The following is a 15,319-nucleotide window of genomic DNA, read 5'->3' as shown; positions in this document are numbered from 1 at the left end:
CGATGCCAGTAGTTCTCATGAAAACATGAGTGGACAGCAACGGAACATGATTGAGCTTCTCTCATGAAAGTGCATAGGACATTTTTGTTTCCTAAACTTTGCATCGCGGCCTGCAGCGGAATTGGGCTGCAATAGTGGGGTTTCACTTTATGTAAAATTCTAGGATTCCCACAATGTACACAATTGTTATTTGGCTCCACCCGATGATGTTTGTCCTCCGTTATGTTCACGCACATGTCCACTCTTCAGACGTTTACATGATGACATAAGCCGCGTTATGGAGGAGAAACCGAGGTGTGTTAAACCACTTTTTCTTAATGCCTTAAACGGCGTTTAAATCAGCGTTCTCGTTTACATGTTTCAAATGCCGTTTTCTGCAAAAACCCTGGAATAAACAGTTCTCAAAGTGCATGTAAACGTGGTCACTGTTTCTGAATTCATGGATTAATCTTAATGAATGTGAATATGAATTACCTTATGATGCCTTTATGTCCTTTATGGAGCTTTGAAATTGATGGAAATTGAATTTAAGATGATATAAGGGAGTAAATGATCAGAGAGAATTATCATTTTTGGGCAAACAATACATTTGTTAATTTATCGATTAATAGTTAGTTTGAAAGTTGACATTTATTAAGAGAAAAATACAAATCCTTGCATTTCTTAAATATACTGCTGCTATTAACGTTAACCATTTTAAAATTAATTTATCATTTGAAATTTTTATAGATATTGATAATCAAGCAGCTATATGGCTTAGGTAAGCAGAGTAACATAATTCTGGTGTGTAATATAAAGCAGCTCATTTTCCTTCTGGAGCTCCAGAGGTTAATTAGGACTGAACGAAAACAGAACAACAATCTGTTTCTGCTGAAGAATCAGCAAAACATGACAACAAGAACCCACCGCAAGCCCCGTTTAGCTGAAATTATCCATGCATAGATTACATAATTTCAGTGTGTCTCTGCCAACAAAGTAAACCAGTGCAAACATTGTTAGCTAGTGGCAGTCATCTCTATACGCTGGAGGGATTGTAGGGTACATTCACAAAACTGAGCGTAATGGCCTAGCCATTAAACATTGTTGTAACAAATGCCATGTTCGTAATGTCATACTACTACTACTACCACCACCATTTCATTAGTGTATAACTAGTATGGTAGTATGTAAAGTGGCCCCAACGGAGGTATTTGGACACTTCAGCCACACTTAAAATGTATGAATGTCATTGCAGTACGGTGAAAAAGATATTTTGTTTTTATTCTTTATGTAAGAAAAAAGGTAGGTGGTATTCAGTTTATAATGGCGCAGTATTCAATCAAATTCAAAACAAGGCAGAGCGTGCAGTCACAGCCAGTTTGTGCACTTGACTACGAAGATGACTTGAACGACATTTGCACCACTCGCTTTTTCCTTCGGTTTTGTCCTGCTCACTTTGTAAACTCACTCTAATTGGGGATTATCCAGTGCTAATATCACTAAGGAATACTGACTAACATGTTAACATAAGGGTCACAAAGCCTGAGATTAGGCCCGTTACTGAGCAACAATAACCCCAATAAGATTATTAAATCAGGATTAGAGCCAATTAAGGAGAAGAAATGTTGGTAAGAGCAGTGAGATGCCAAACTGTGCAGATAAAGAGGATTTTTCGGACAAAACTAATCTGCATACTCAAGAGATTCAGATATCCTGAGTTATACGGAGCACAGTAGAGATTATGACTCTGAATATTGGCTATAAACAGCACATGGACAAACTTATTTACACTTGGGGCCAAGAAATGTCATTTCAGTGAATCACTAGTCGAGACGAACCGGCAGGCGGAAAGCCAAAGTATACTTTGACCATCTGGAGAAGGTGCTGAAAATGGCATTTGAAAATCAAAAACTTTGGAATTTGTGACGTCACAAGGACAAATAGATCTGCATGTGCAATGCCTATTTTTCCATCAATGCACCCTTGGCTCCGCCCACTGGTGCTCAGTCAGTCACACAGGTGACAAGGAGAGAGATGGGCCTGTCATGGGAAATTCATATGGACTTACACAGGACACCTTCCTATGCCTGAGTAATCATTTACGTTAACTAAAACAAAAATAAAACTGAAATTATTGGGGAAAAACTGAAATAATTTTTCATAACTCCAAAACTAACTAAAATAAAAATTCTCAAATAAATTTTAGTTTTAGATATTATATGGCAAATATGGACAAAGAGGGACACTTTGAATTATGGTCCTAACGACTCATGATCTAACATTATACCTTTGAAGAACACTTAGGATGTCTTCATCACAAGCAAAAATGAAGAAGGCTTCAATCGATACTGGTAAATAGAACCTTTGAAGACCCTCTTTTGACCAAATCCCAGATTTGTTTTTAAGCAGTACTGGTAAAGTGGGACAGAGGAAAAATTATTCTGTAGAAAACATCTAAAGTATTTTTCTTTTTTTTTTTATTTAAATAGGTTTTACATCATAATTTAACTTTTACTTTTTTTATAACCTTAACAAGACTGACCTCAAATTTGTGTTATTTTCTTTACATTACTTTTCCCACCAGTGATCATGAAATGAGTTCTGCCACACATCTCAAAGTAAAATCATCATTTTAAAACATCAAAAATATAAAGGGACAGTTCACCCAAAAATGAAAATTCTCATTTTTTCACCCTCATGCCATCCCAGATGTGTATGACTGACTTTCTTCAGCATAACACAAATTAATTTTATTAGAATCACAGTCAACAGAGCCCAAATCCTTGAAGCTCCAAAATGCACATAAAAGTAATCCATAAGGGGTTTAATCCATGCCTTCTGAAGTGATCTAATCTGATTTGGTTGAGAACAGACCAAAATGTACATCTTGCAATTGCAGTCTACAGGAATAATCATGATTTCAAGCTCGATTACACTTACTAGTACAGTTCAGAGTGCTAAATGGCACTGGGAAAAATGGCTTGAAATCAAGATTGCCAAGGAGACTTCTGAAGTCAAAGTTTATAGTAAAAAAGGACTCAAATACTGATCTGTTTCTCACCCACACCCATTATATCACTTTTGAACACATGGATTTAATCACTGGAGTCTTATGGATTACTTGTATGCTGCCTTTGTGCTATTTGGAGCTTCACAGATCTGGTCACCATTCACTTGCATTAAAATGGACCTACAGAGCTCAACTATTCTTCTAAAAACCTTAATTTGTGTTCAGCAGAAGAAAGTCAATACATGTAATGACTTATAAATCATTTAATGAAATACATATGAATGTCCCATCACTTTACCCATATTCACTCTATATTATACATTTAGCAACATTTACAATCCAAATTAAACATGAAATTAATATGAATCTGTAAAAGATAAAGCATTTACGTTAAATGAATTGGCACTAAACTGTATGCATTCCACAGAAGCAGTGGGATGTGTCCGACTTGTTTAATAAGGTTTCTGGTGTTTCCCCCTTGAAGTTTTTGTAGGCAAAATAATTCCAAATCTCACTACGTTAATTGTGCTTTTTAAAAAGCTTCTCACTCTCCAAAGTTTTATTTAAATCAATATTATCCATAAGGAGAACCGACCACCAAATAAACACGCTGGGATTCAGGGATGTGTTTTTGAAGCATGGAAAAACCACACATTGAAAAATAAACTATACCTTGTAAGGAGCAAATTCTAAACAGCATTTTGCGCCCTGCGTGAAGGGGACGCCACTCGAAACGACTACTTTAAAGGTCTGATTCAAATGAAAGTTTTAGCAAAACAATTTACTACCGCACATACAACATAACTTACGGTACTACTGTATAAAAAATACTGTGGCATCGCCAGTATTTTGAAGCTTTAAGATTTTATTGTGATACTACCGTAGCACCGGTATACCATGCAGCCCTAGTATGTATATATTTTACCAGATTAGGTTTATCGATAAAGAATTAAATAGGGGGGAAAATGAATATAAAATATCTGCAACTATTTTTTCCGATAGATCCAATCGGTGCCGATTAATCGGTAAAACCGATATATCGGTCTACATCTAGTTAAGATGTTCGAAGTTCAGTTAAATGAGACACACAAAAACACGCCATTCATTCCCTTATTAGACAGTTACATTTTATTTTAATTTAAAGTGCACTATAATCGCGGTTATCTCAAATAACCACGGTTAGATTAAATAACTGTGTTTAAGCGATTATTTAATAAATCACAACAGGCCATCCTATAGCAAAAAAGGTTGTCACACAAAATACAAAACAGCAATGAACATTTGTTTTGGCATTGTTATCAACAAATATCAATCCTGTGTTTTATCCACACATGCTTTGTTTATATTATAATGTTGTTTTTATTTACTTTAAACACCATTGTATTATAATAAATTGTATAAAATAAATGTGTTTAAACAAAATTAATGTATCAAACATAAAATAAACAAAATGCAACATGTGAAGCTTCTGAAATTCTAGCATACGCAAGTATAGCTTACAGTAATTCTAGCACATTTTTTGAAATATTAACTAGAAGTACTCGTTATGAAGGCAATAATTATTAGAATTTTATAACATTTTTTGGTATTGTTACTTCACGCTTTAGGATCTGTTATAAATTTTTCCACATTTTATAATTTAGGATATTAGATCACGTGTAGCACATTTTTTACAGAAACAGCTCATTCACAATTCTGAATAGCACGCAACTATTAATTTGCTTCGTTGTCTATAAAAAACGTAAGGTGTAATATTATGCTTATGTTGTGGATATAGCTGATTGTGTTTGATTGCGATAATTACCCCGTTGTTAAAGTGGATTAATTTTCCGATGCCAGATGTTTAAAATAAAATAGTTTAATTAGTGTCATGGTAAGTTTTTTCACCTAGTCTTTGTTAGCGCTGACTTTTTTTTTTTTTTTACATTTCGATGGCGAAATAAGCACTGTCCAGGTGCTGAGTTTATCAATTTTATGCAACTAAAATTAATAAAATCCATAAGCCAATGGCTCCCAAGTAATTTTTTTAGTCTTGATCCCTGCATCTGACACACGCATCCGGGTTTCATGTTCGTGTCTCGCACAATATATCTAGAGCACTTAAGTGCGTGCGAGTCCAGCAGGCTTAGAGATATTTGTGCTCCACAGACAGGAGAGCGCAGGGCAGGATCACTCATGATACACAATTTTTGATCTATAAAAAGTAAAAGATGGATGGACGATAATGGATGAACAGCTTTTGCAAAACTTCAACTGCATTCTATGGAGAGAATGCGTTAAATGAAAGCGAGGATTTTTCAGCTCATAATTTAAATTTCCAAAAGCCATGTGCATGAACTGTGCTTTAAATTCCAGTTAAACGGAGTTAAAAGAATGCATTTCCCAATGAAGATCAATCTATGATGTGTTCTTGATTTGAAACATGTGAAATGGCCTGGCAAGGTAGACAATATAATGACAGACACTGCCAGACGGACCATTGGGCTTTGCAAATGTATACGGTCATCTACCTGGATAGGTCCGATGACATTGTGCACTGTACAGTCCGTGAAGGATTTTTGGGTAAGCCATCCCTTTAACGTCCATCTTAAGTTGAGTTGAAGCTAGATTGAACAGCCACACTGTGCAAGAACAATTGGCTTTCAATCATGGGGTCATGCGTGACTGTTGTAGTTCAGCAAAAAGCAGGAATTGTGGGTAATAGTGCATTACTAAAGCACTTTTACTCTGTAATTAAGTTTAGTCTTCTTGGGATCCGGCCAAACAAAGTGGATGAGTCAGTATGGGAACACTTTGAACACATACCACAACACCTCAGGGCTTTAGACTTCATTGAATGATAATGTTATTGGGCGGTACCATTAAAATCATCACAAATGTACGTAAACATAGCTCTCTAAACACAATTTTTCACAGAGAGGTCTTTTAAAGAGGTTGTAATATAAAAGCAAGGTAAATCCGTTCAGTTTGACCTTGACGTAAGACTAAGTCTAGATCACACTGGTAAAGTAGAGGAACTTTGTTTATGTCTATGACTCCCTGGAAGTCAGGGAATACTTCTGTTGTAAACATTCCCTTCTTTTCCAGTTGGCTTTTCCTTGGAAATGGTTCCCATCCTTTGCCTGGAAAATCTATTCTTGAATCCTTCTCTTTTTCAAAACATGATGTACCCTAATGGTTGGAACAGCATCTAGTCACTTTCCATTCATTTGCTTTACGCAAAAAATCCGAATATCACAAACACATGGGATGGAAAGGCTGCTTTATTCGCAAATAGTTTTTAAGAGAACAAAATCGACACTTCTTGGGAAATTGACAAAATAAAAATGTCATAAATTGCTTCTTTGGTTTAGAGCGTGCCAACAAAACGCTCTGACGTACATCATGTTTGCAAGCGTTCAGCGGCAGATGCCTTATGTCTGGGAGAAAAATCTAGCATTTTTCTTCAGAGTGTCCTGTTCTATGTATACCAAGGTTTCTTAAGTTTAAACATTGTGCTCACAAGATGCAGGTCAATAAGTCACTATGGGCCATGCCGGAAAATGTATTGGCTCATATATCAAAAGATTACATTTATTACAAGTCTTTTGATAATTTTTTGGTCAGTAGAATCTCTAGACGATAAATACCATATGTCATGCAAATCAGACAAACTTCTTTAGACGATACATACCAAATGGCATGCAAATCAGACAAACGCCCTAAGACAAGTTTGGAAAAGTAGGTTATAAATAGAATTAAGTGCTTGAAACAATTTCAGGTGGAAATCAAAATCTACATGGCCATTTGATTTGTGGACACCTGATTAATTGATAGAAAATACTAATTTATAGTCTAGCCCTTAAGGTTCCAACGTTCTAAGCAAAAATGTAAATTAGCTTATTATAGCGCCACCTTGTGGCTGATTTTTAGAACGTTTGGAGCACACCCTCACCTTGAAACCCTCCAAAGATACGCCAAAATTCCTAATGATCAGCCTTTCACTATTTAAGTTATACGCTGCTGAAACTTGACTCGCTATTGGTGGCCATATTTGTTGACTTGTCCAATTGATAGTATTTTAAGCACAAGTTAGCACTTGCCCGCATGCCAAATGTTTACCTCCAACAAATGGTTGGGAGTTATAACAGGTTTTAGGGATGTGCAAATCTACATATACTTTTTAAATCAACTAGTAAGTCGGTTGTCTCAAGGAAGTGTTATATAATGACACTGATTTATGGTTATGTTCAAAAGATTTAAAAGCAGGCACCGAGGAATGTAGAGCGCTGAGCAGCAGAGGACATTAGAGTAAAGGGAGGCCAGTGGTGTTCTGGCCAGGTGGCTGCAGTTCCATTAGCATCTCTGAGGGGGAAATGCCCAGATTGTGATGAGACTTCCCGAGCAACAGCCATACTTACTTCACAATCAGCACCATCCACTGCATCACAGTGAGCTCAGCAGTATAGTCATTATTGCTGTCGGCAATACTGATTTTCAGTTCAGAGTTGGTTCTACTGATGACAAACAAGGAGCGAGTGTGGAAAGCAAAATACTTATACATCATTCAGAGTAGAGTAATATGACGATATATATCGTGGTGATGATATGAAGTGTCTATCGATAGAGATTTTGCTCATGTAAATGTACATGTCTGCAGCATGGGCTTATCAGTCAATGGGCAGGGCTTTGCGTGAGACTGAATTTAAGAAACACGTACAGGGTTTTTAGTACATAAACAAAATATCAGTAGCCGCTGAAGCAAATTCAATAACATTAATCTCGCATTTGGCACTACATATAATTCTCATTACTAAAACTACAAGCGTTTCATGTAATTCTCATCTCAGAGCTCCAGACGGCGACTAAAACGGTTGCAACTGTGACCAAAAAAATTATTGATTGCGACAATAATTTGAAATCTAGTAACCACTGGCAACAGTCGGGTTGTGTGCATTCATGCGGTTTCATCAGATATCATCTTTAATGAATACATCTTTAGAGTGCGCACCACCAGTGTGTCTCCTCGTGATGACGAGCTAGCTGCACAGACCACAACAACAAACCCAACGTGCGAGAGTCGTGAAAAAATTACCTTTTAATCGGGTCTTTTTCATGAATCACCCGAAAATAACTGAGGGTTTGAACTCAGGTGCTCAGGTTAGCAGTTTGAATCAGATTACTTTCTCAGCGAATCAGCCATTAGTGAGCTTACAGCTGGGAGAGCAGACGTTTCAAAATAAGAGTCACATGAGTATTTTGGGCTTCTTTATAAACTAAATGTCCCGTATTGTGTACCATTTTTGTTCTTCTAGTAATTATTGATTGCGATTGGGTTAGCACAATAAACTGCATCTGGGATTTCATTCAATTTGCACTCTTGTAGACTCTGTGTCTGGGGCCATACACCAACCGTAAAAAAAGACTAGGGCAATATTTTAAAACAATTAAAAAAAATATATATATATATATATATATAAAAAATCAAGCTTTTGCCACTTAGAACAATTGAGGGACTTGTACACAGCTATTACACAAGGTGAAAAAATTAATTGATGCTCAAGAAGAAAACACACTACTATACGCATCCTATACTTTATGTAAATATCTGTAATGTAGATTCTGAAGAGCAGTACTAAATAAAAACATTTTACCTCTTATATTTGTATAAATTATGAAAGGGGTGTGAAAACTTATGAGACAAAAGGAAATGCAAACTTATCTTCTCAACTATGTATACGGTTTATTAAACATTTGATTAATGAGTTATCAGCTGACATCCTAAATCAAGAAATTCTGTGATTTGGTGACTAAAAACAGCCATTTGGCTCCTTAATATTTCAGTTATTTTGCAAGTTTTTATATTTAATGAAATGCAAAAAAGAAAACTATGCAGAAGATAAAAAAATCCAACTTCTTACACAAAATTATGAATTTTTACTTGTGCATTATTTTCTTTGTTGCATTGCTTTAGAAAGATCTTGAGTAAAGTTTATAATAATACAAATAATGGTCTACAACATAGACAGAAATGCATTATGGTACGAATGATTTAAAACCATGTTCCCCCCCCCCCCCCTTTTCTTTTTAAACTGTCAAGTTCCAATAAAAGAGAAACTTATATAAGAGGAAGTATTTGGAAGTATTTAATTCACTGACTGGATTATTAAAAACATAGGCAGCACTATAACCAATCTGTATTGTTTTTTCAAAAAACCAAATTACTATATTGTTAAATATATCGTTACCGTTATATACAATTACTCGTATCTTGATATAAGATTTTGGTCATATCGCCTACTAAATAAATCTAATGAATAGTGATGCGCAAGTTATTAATGTCCAACAATATGGGTTCACAACAATTCCAATAACAACTCAGGTACAGTTTGTCTATTTATTGTTCTTGCATTATTTAACAGCAGCCAGAACTTCACATTCAACTCAAACAAAGTCAAAATTTTCTTTTGAATCGTGTCACTGTTGATTCAATAATGACACAGCTGTCAGGATTTCTCTCAGCTCATTTTAGAAGCAGATTTCAAGGACATTATTTGGTTCCAGTATTTTGATTTACTTGAACAGGTTCTGAATAAGTACCGATTCTCAATTTCCAACCAGAGCCAAAATTCAACAGTATGTGTCCATAGTTTCAAGACAAGAGATCCACGAAGATAGAAAAAGAAACTATTAAAGAGGTGACAAAGGAGAACAGGAACAGATCGTATACACTTCAAGAAAGCCCCCTCTCAGCTCTGGCTCTTGTTATAAACATGATAGCTCAAAAACTGAAGTGGTGGTGGGGGTTGGAAAACAAAACCAAACCATTTTTAACTACAAACACGTCACCATAAAGTGGATGTGTATGTGTCTTTGCATTCCTTACATTAACTGTTTCTTCGCATTCCTTATGTTTACTGTTTCTTCAACTTCCTGTTCCAGCTCTCTTCGAGATACTTCAATGTACATTACCTTAAAAGATATTAGAGGTCGACATAGTGGATTTTGCCAGTATCAATAACTAATGTGGTGGGAAAGTCCTATAATCGATTAATCAGTCGATACATTTTACAAATTATTTATAGAATGTTAAAAAATATATATATATTTTTTTTAATATGGCAGGCAAAACAGGAAAAAAAAAAGAAAAAAACAAATGCAGTTTTTTGTCCAACCAAAATCCCAATAATAACTAGACGATTTGGCGCATAATGCAGGACTTTTAACTATAAACAAGCCCAAAACACACCATGGACTCTTATTTTGAAATGCCAAATGAAAAACAAAAACAAAATTCAACTATCAGCATAGATTTTTGCCGATAAACGATAGTTCCAAAAAGCAACAGATTAAGCACAAATTAATCGGTAAAACTGATATATCGGTCTACCTCTAAAAGAAATGTTCCCGGTCGAATACAAGTTACGCTCGATCAACAGCATTTGTTGTTAATGCCGATTTACTGTTTTTGAAAAATGCAAAAAATTATTTTCAATTTCAGACATTGTTGCATTTTAAATGTTTCAGAACACAAATCATAGCTCAACACTCACACGCAGATTAGATTTGGGATGTTTGATTAATTTCCACAAACATCAGGCAACACAGCCCAGTAGTGTTCACGATACCAACATTTCTGTAGTCAATACCAGTCAAATTTGATGATTCTCGATACGAATTTATCACACAGCGAAATTGATTGAACACAATTTAACTACTTTAATATCAATGTACATAATCAATTAAAGCAAATCATTTTTTATCTCCAAAATCTTGTATTTTCCACTTTTATTTTTTCCTGAATTCCATGTTTTGAAGTTTAATTAAACTCTTAATTTTAATAAAATGAAAATTGCATTTCAACATACTAATGCATTTTTTTCTCAAATTAGGGGTTAATTTTCAGACATTTTCATAATTGATCATCGTGGAAATTAATGATTAATTAATCGTTAACGTTAATATCGCAAAACGCATGTGTAGGACTCCAAATAATATGCGCTTGTAGCATGCTGTTTGTATATAATATAAATTAATACATTTCAGAAATGCAAGTATTGGCATTTTCCTTTTAAAATATTCTTAGTTCAGTGTATTTAATACATTTAGGCTGCGTTTAGTACACATTTGTGAATTGTTTAATTACTGTAGTAAATTACTGTTAAAAATAACTGAAGATATATCTAGTATACATGTTTGAGTTTATTAAAACTTCACAAACTGGATCGTGGAATATTTCGGACCTTTGAATGTATTTTTTCACTGGAAATTAAATGAAATAACACGCTTCGCAAACACAGTACATAACAAACCGCTTGTCCGATGATGGTGAGATGTCAGCTGAATGTGCTTTCCCGGCGATCGCTGACGTAATTGTAGGTTGGAAGAAAACAAGGAGATCATCCGTGCTTGTCATCATGTTGTACTTTAACACACTATCACGGTGTGTGCAGAAAACAAATGTTCATTTATAGAGAAACGCTCCAACACCGTTTACATTGAGCCCGCTTCATCTCTGATCTATGCGTAGGCGCGGCTCTTCTTTCGTGAACCGGAGAAGACGTATGACATGCAGCGTCAAGCGCCCTCTAGCCACTGATGACTGTATAGACAGCCTTATAAATGTCTGCTGTCATGATTATTGAACACATTTGTCATGAAATAAATTAAGCGGCGATTAATAAGCTTAATCAAATTATTACAACAATGAATCGATTTTCGATTTATCATTAACATCCCTATCACAAATAAAGTGCTTCTGTAAAGATCCTAACAGCATAACCAAAACACAACAATGGTCTTATTTTTTTGTCAAACAGAGCATCACAGTATAACTGAAAATATTGCTAAAACTTTTATTTAGCACAACACTCTTGCTTGTGAGATATTAAACATTATGTTTATGGTCAATATGCATTTCAGTGAATATTAAATTTTACTATACAGTAAAACTATATCATATTTCTGTCACAAGTTGAATTGAGCTTTTATTTTAACATGAAGGTTTTTCAGTTTGTGAGCTATTTGATGGTAGCTTCACATCTCCAGATAAGCTTTTTAAATGGCTCAGTGTGATTATTAATACGTAAAATGTCAAATTTAACATAGGAGCGGCTTAAACTGTCTGCATGTGCTGCACACTTTACAGTAAATGTGTTTAATTAAATCACATCCTTTTGCAGTTTAATAGTCACACTAGGACCTAAGACGATGTTAATTAGAATAATAGTTCATTATTTTTTTCATTAATGAACTATTATTAAAAATTCATTAATTTTTTCATAAATATGGCAAATTTGTGAGGGAGCCATTTAAAGCCTTGTGTTAAGTCATACATTTACATTTATGCATTTGGCAGACGCTTTTATCCAAAGCGACTTACAGTGCAATTATTACAGGGACAATCCCCCCAGAACAACCTGGAGTTAAGTGCCTTGCTCAAGGACACAATGGTGGTGGCCGTGGGGTTCGAACCAGTGACCTTCAGATTAACAGCCCTGTGCTTTAGCCACTACGCCACCACCACTCCAAGTCATACAGTGCGTAGTTATCGAATACTCTGTACTACAGCAGAAACACTTTTCTATTTTAGTATCGACTTGGTACCACAGCGCTGGTAATTTTGACATCCCTGCTGCCCAACATCCTCCCCATCTGGGGTCCATAAAAGCCATTGGGAGCCCTTACAAAAGGTGGGAATATCAGTGACCCATCTCCACTGTGATGGCCATATCTAAAAATGAACTTTAAGCAGGATCTCTTTGATATCTGTCTCTAAGACTCTACAATGACATGACCTAAACATGCTTAAGATAATTTTTCCTTTCCTAATTTACATATCCTGATATATGCACTTCTAAAAAAAAAAAACAACAACATGCAAAACAATGAAATGTTTATAAAGAGGCAGACAAATTATTGATATAAATGGTAAAAAAGTCACATGCATAAAAGTTCTTGAACTGTTATATCTGGCAAATGCATTAAGATACGTGACATTCATTTGCCACCTGCCTTTACCTTAGTCTCCGCTAAAAGAGAAGAAAAATGTAATTGTGGTCAAGTATATAGAAGTCACTTCCCTACGGCTTCATTTTTTAACGTCTTCTTGGTCACGACCTCAAGAAACACATCACTGCAGTATTTCACATGGCAGTCATTTCTATCCCAATGAAAAAAAGAACAAAATGCTGTTTGTTGGACAACTTCAGTCTTTTTGTGAGTGTGTGTGGCTACTTCTATTTACATTTAAGTTTAGTGGAATTAAATGTTTTTTAATGTAATCTTTTTTGTATATTTAGGTCGATCCGGACTTAAAAATGGTTCAAATAAATAACCTTTATATAAGAATTGAATTAAAATTACACCATTACTTATCATTGATAATAAATGGGCTTGATTTTAGAGTTGTGCAATTAATATTATTGTACCAATAATGAACCATTATTATTTGTCATACCATTATCTTGGCAACAATTGCGTAACATTAATAGCATTCTATCCTTTATTTAATAAGGGACTCATTCCTTTATATAAAATACACAAACTCATGAGAGGTGAAAAAGGTGAGAACGTCATTGAATTTAACCTTTGAGACAAATACTCTCAACTGTTTCACTATCCGAATAGATGTTCTCAACACTCTTAACAAAGTACAAAGTTTAAAAACTGCGAAGGCCATTCAGACACCGCCCTGATGTTACCAATCTTACTACGGCGAGGTCTTCATGAATATTAATATGGTTATATCTTTGAAACCAAACGGGAGCGTACAGTCACATGTCCTAATTAATATTCAAGAGACAGTCCTTCGTCTTAGTAGAATTCGCTTATTCGTTAACCTTGTCTGCCTTTCAGCCAATCAGTTGGAAATACTGAGAGGACGTCAAGTTGCATCATTAATATTCATGAGAACTTACGTCACCATAGTACGAATCGTAAATTCGCTCCGGAAAGAAGGAACTAGAAACTACAGCGCGCCATTCGCCGTCTCGCACTACACAGGAAGCAAAGGGAACCTTGACTATTTATGTGTTTTCAGCAGCGAGGTCGTTTTGCGAATCAAGTGTGGAGACTTTTTGAAAATACGACCATATCCGAAACACATTAAATGGTTATGTAAATACGTCCAAACATTCAGTCTGTGCCTAGGCAAACGTTAAACTCAGCGTCAGATTCAGATAGACAATTGAATTATATATATAATATATATATATTTGGATAGGTGTTCCAGTGTTCTCACACACAAACAATCTGTATCATCCTACTATCATTAATCTGTTTTACAACCAACGCAAAACAATGAATCGGAGATTACGGCTGAAAACAGGTGCACGAGAGAGAGAGAGAAAGAAATGGTTTATTTTATGCAAAGTTGAATTGATCCTTATGCTAGCAAGCTAATGCTGCTAATCGACCATCATTTCCAGCACCAGGAAGTTTATAAAAAGTTCAATAAACTCTAGATTTTTTTTTATTACACCCAGAAATCATTAATGCGTTCAATAATACAATCGGTTGCTAAAATGTCTCATCTACAGGAGATCCACGTTCAGAAAATGTATCCATTCGATCTACATTCACAGAGTATTTCAGGGGGATATCGCATATATTTTATATCAGTTCAATGGTTTAGGGGTGAAATTGCACGGTGGCTTTGAAAGGATTTCAAAACGGGGGAAGTGTGTACACCCCACCCCATGAACGAGATAAAAAAACGTCCTGTCAAATCGATTAGTGGAAACAAAACCCCATGGCTCAATCCCAAATTGACTCTAAATAGAAAGTATTACAAAGTGGCAAAATCTCACATTTAGAAGTGATCATTAACTTTGATGTTGAGCTGCATCAGACAACGCCTGATAATCAATTCATACAAGACTGGTGTGGCAGGATGTGATGCGCATGTGTCCGTGAAAACAATACTCAGCAGTAAGAACCATTAAATCAGATATTTAAGTTTTTTTTTTTATTCTTTCCATAAATCGGGTTAATAAGGGGGCCGTAAATATAGCAATCGGCGCAGGGAGGAAATGCATGTATCAACTTGCTGTCTTGTGTCAACCTGCTGTAGCTCCCGAGCTAAGAAAGATGCCAAAGTAGCCGGAAAAAAACGTCATTGCACGCGCAGACGCCGCTGGATATTTTCTGTATGCGGAATGTGAGATTTTCGAGATGTTTGTGTAGTGAAAACTTACCGTGGACCTGCGGGTACTGGAGTCAATAGGTTAGAGTGAGCGTCCCTGACTTTTCAATGGCGCGATGAGGGAGCGGCGACGATGCCAGAGAGCGACACGTTTCCGGGAATACGGTGGAAACGCGTCGAGCACGAGCACGTCACACCAGATTCTT

General features: G+C 35.7%; 1 protein-coding gene across 1 annotated transcript in view; it reads right to left on the bottom strand.

Moving 5' to 3' along the window:
- Positions 1–15,319, bottom strand: part of arhgdia (Rho GDP dissociation inhibitor (GDI) alpha) — a 34,013-nt gene extending 18,694 nt beyond the window's left edge. The window contains exon 1 of the mRNA XM_052138658.1: positions 15,166–15,319. The gene's annotated coding sequence lies outside the window, so the exon portion shown is untranslated. The remainder of the gene's footprint in view (positions 1–15,165) is intronic.

Source organism: Xyrauchen texanus, chromosome 12 (genome assembly GCF_025860055.1).
Source record: "Xyrauchen texanus isolate HMW12.3.18 chromosome 12, RBS_HiC_50CHRs, whole genome shotgun sequence".
In the NCBI taxonomy this organism is placed as follows: domain Eukaryota; kingdom Metazoa; phylum Chordata; class Actinopteri; order Cypriniformes; family Catostomidae; genus Xyrauchen; species Xyrauchen texanus.
The sequence above is the reverse complement of the archived record's forward strand: the minus strand, read 5'-3'. Positions and strand labels throughout refer to the sequence as shown.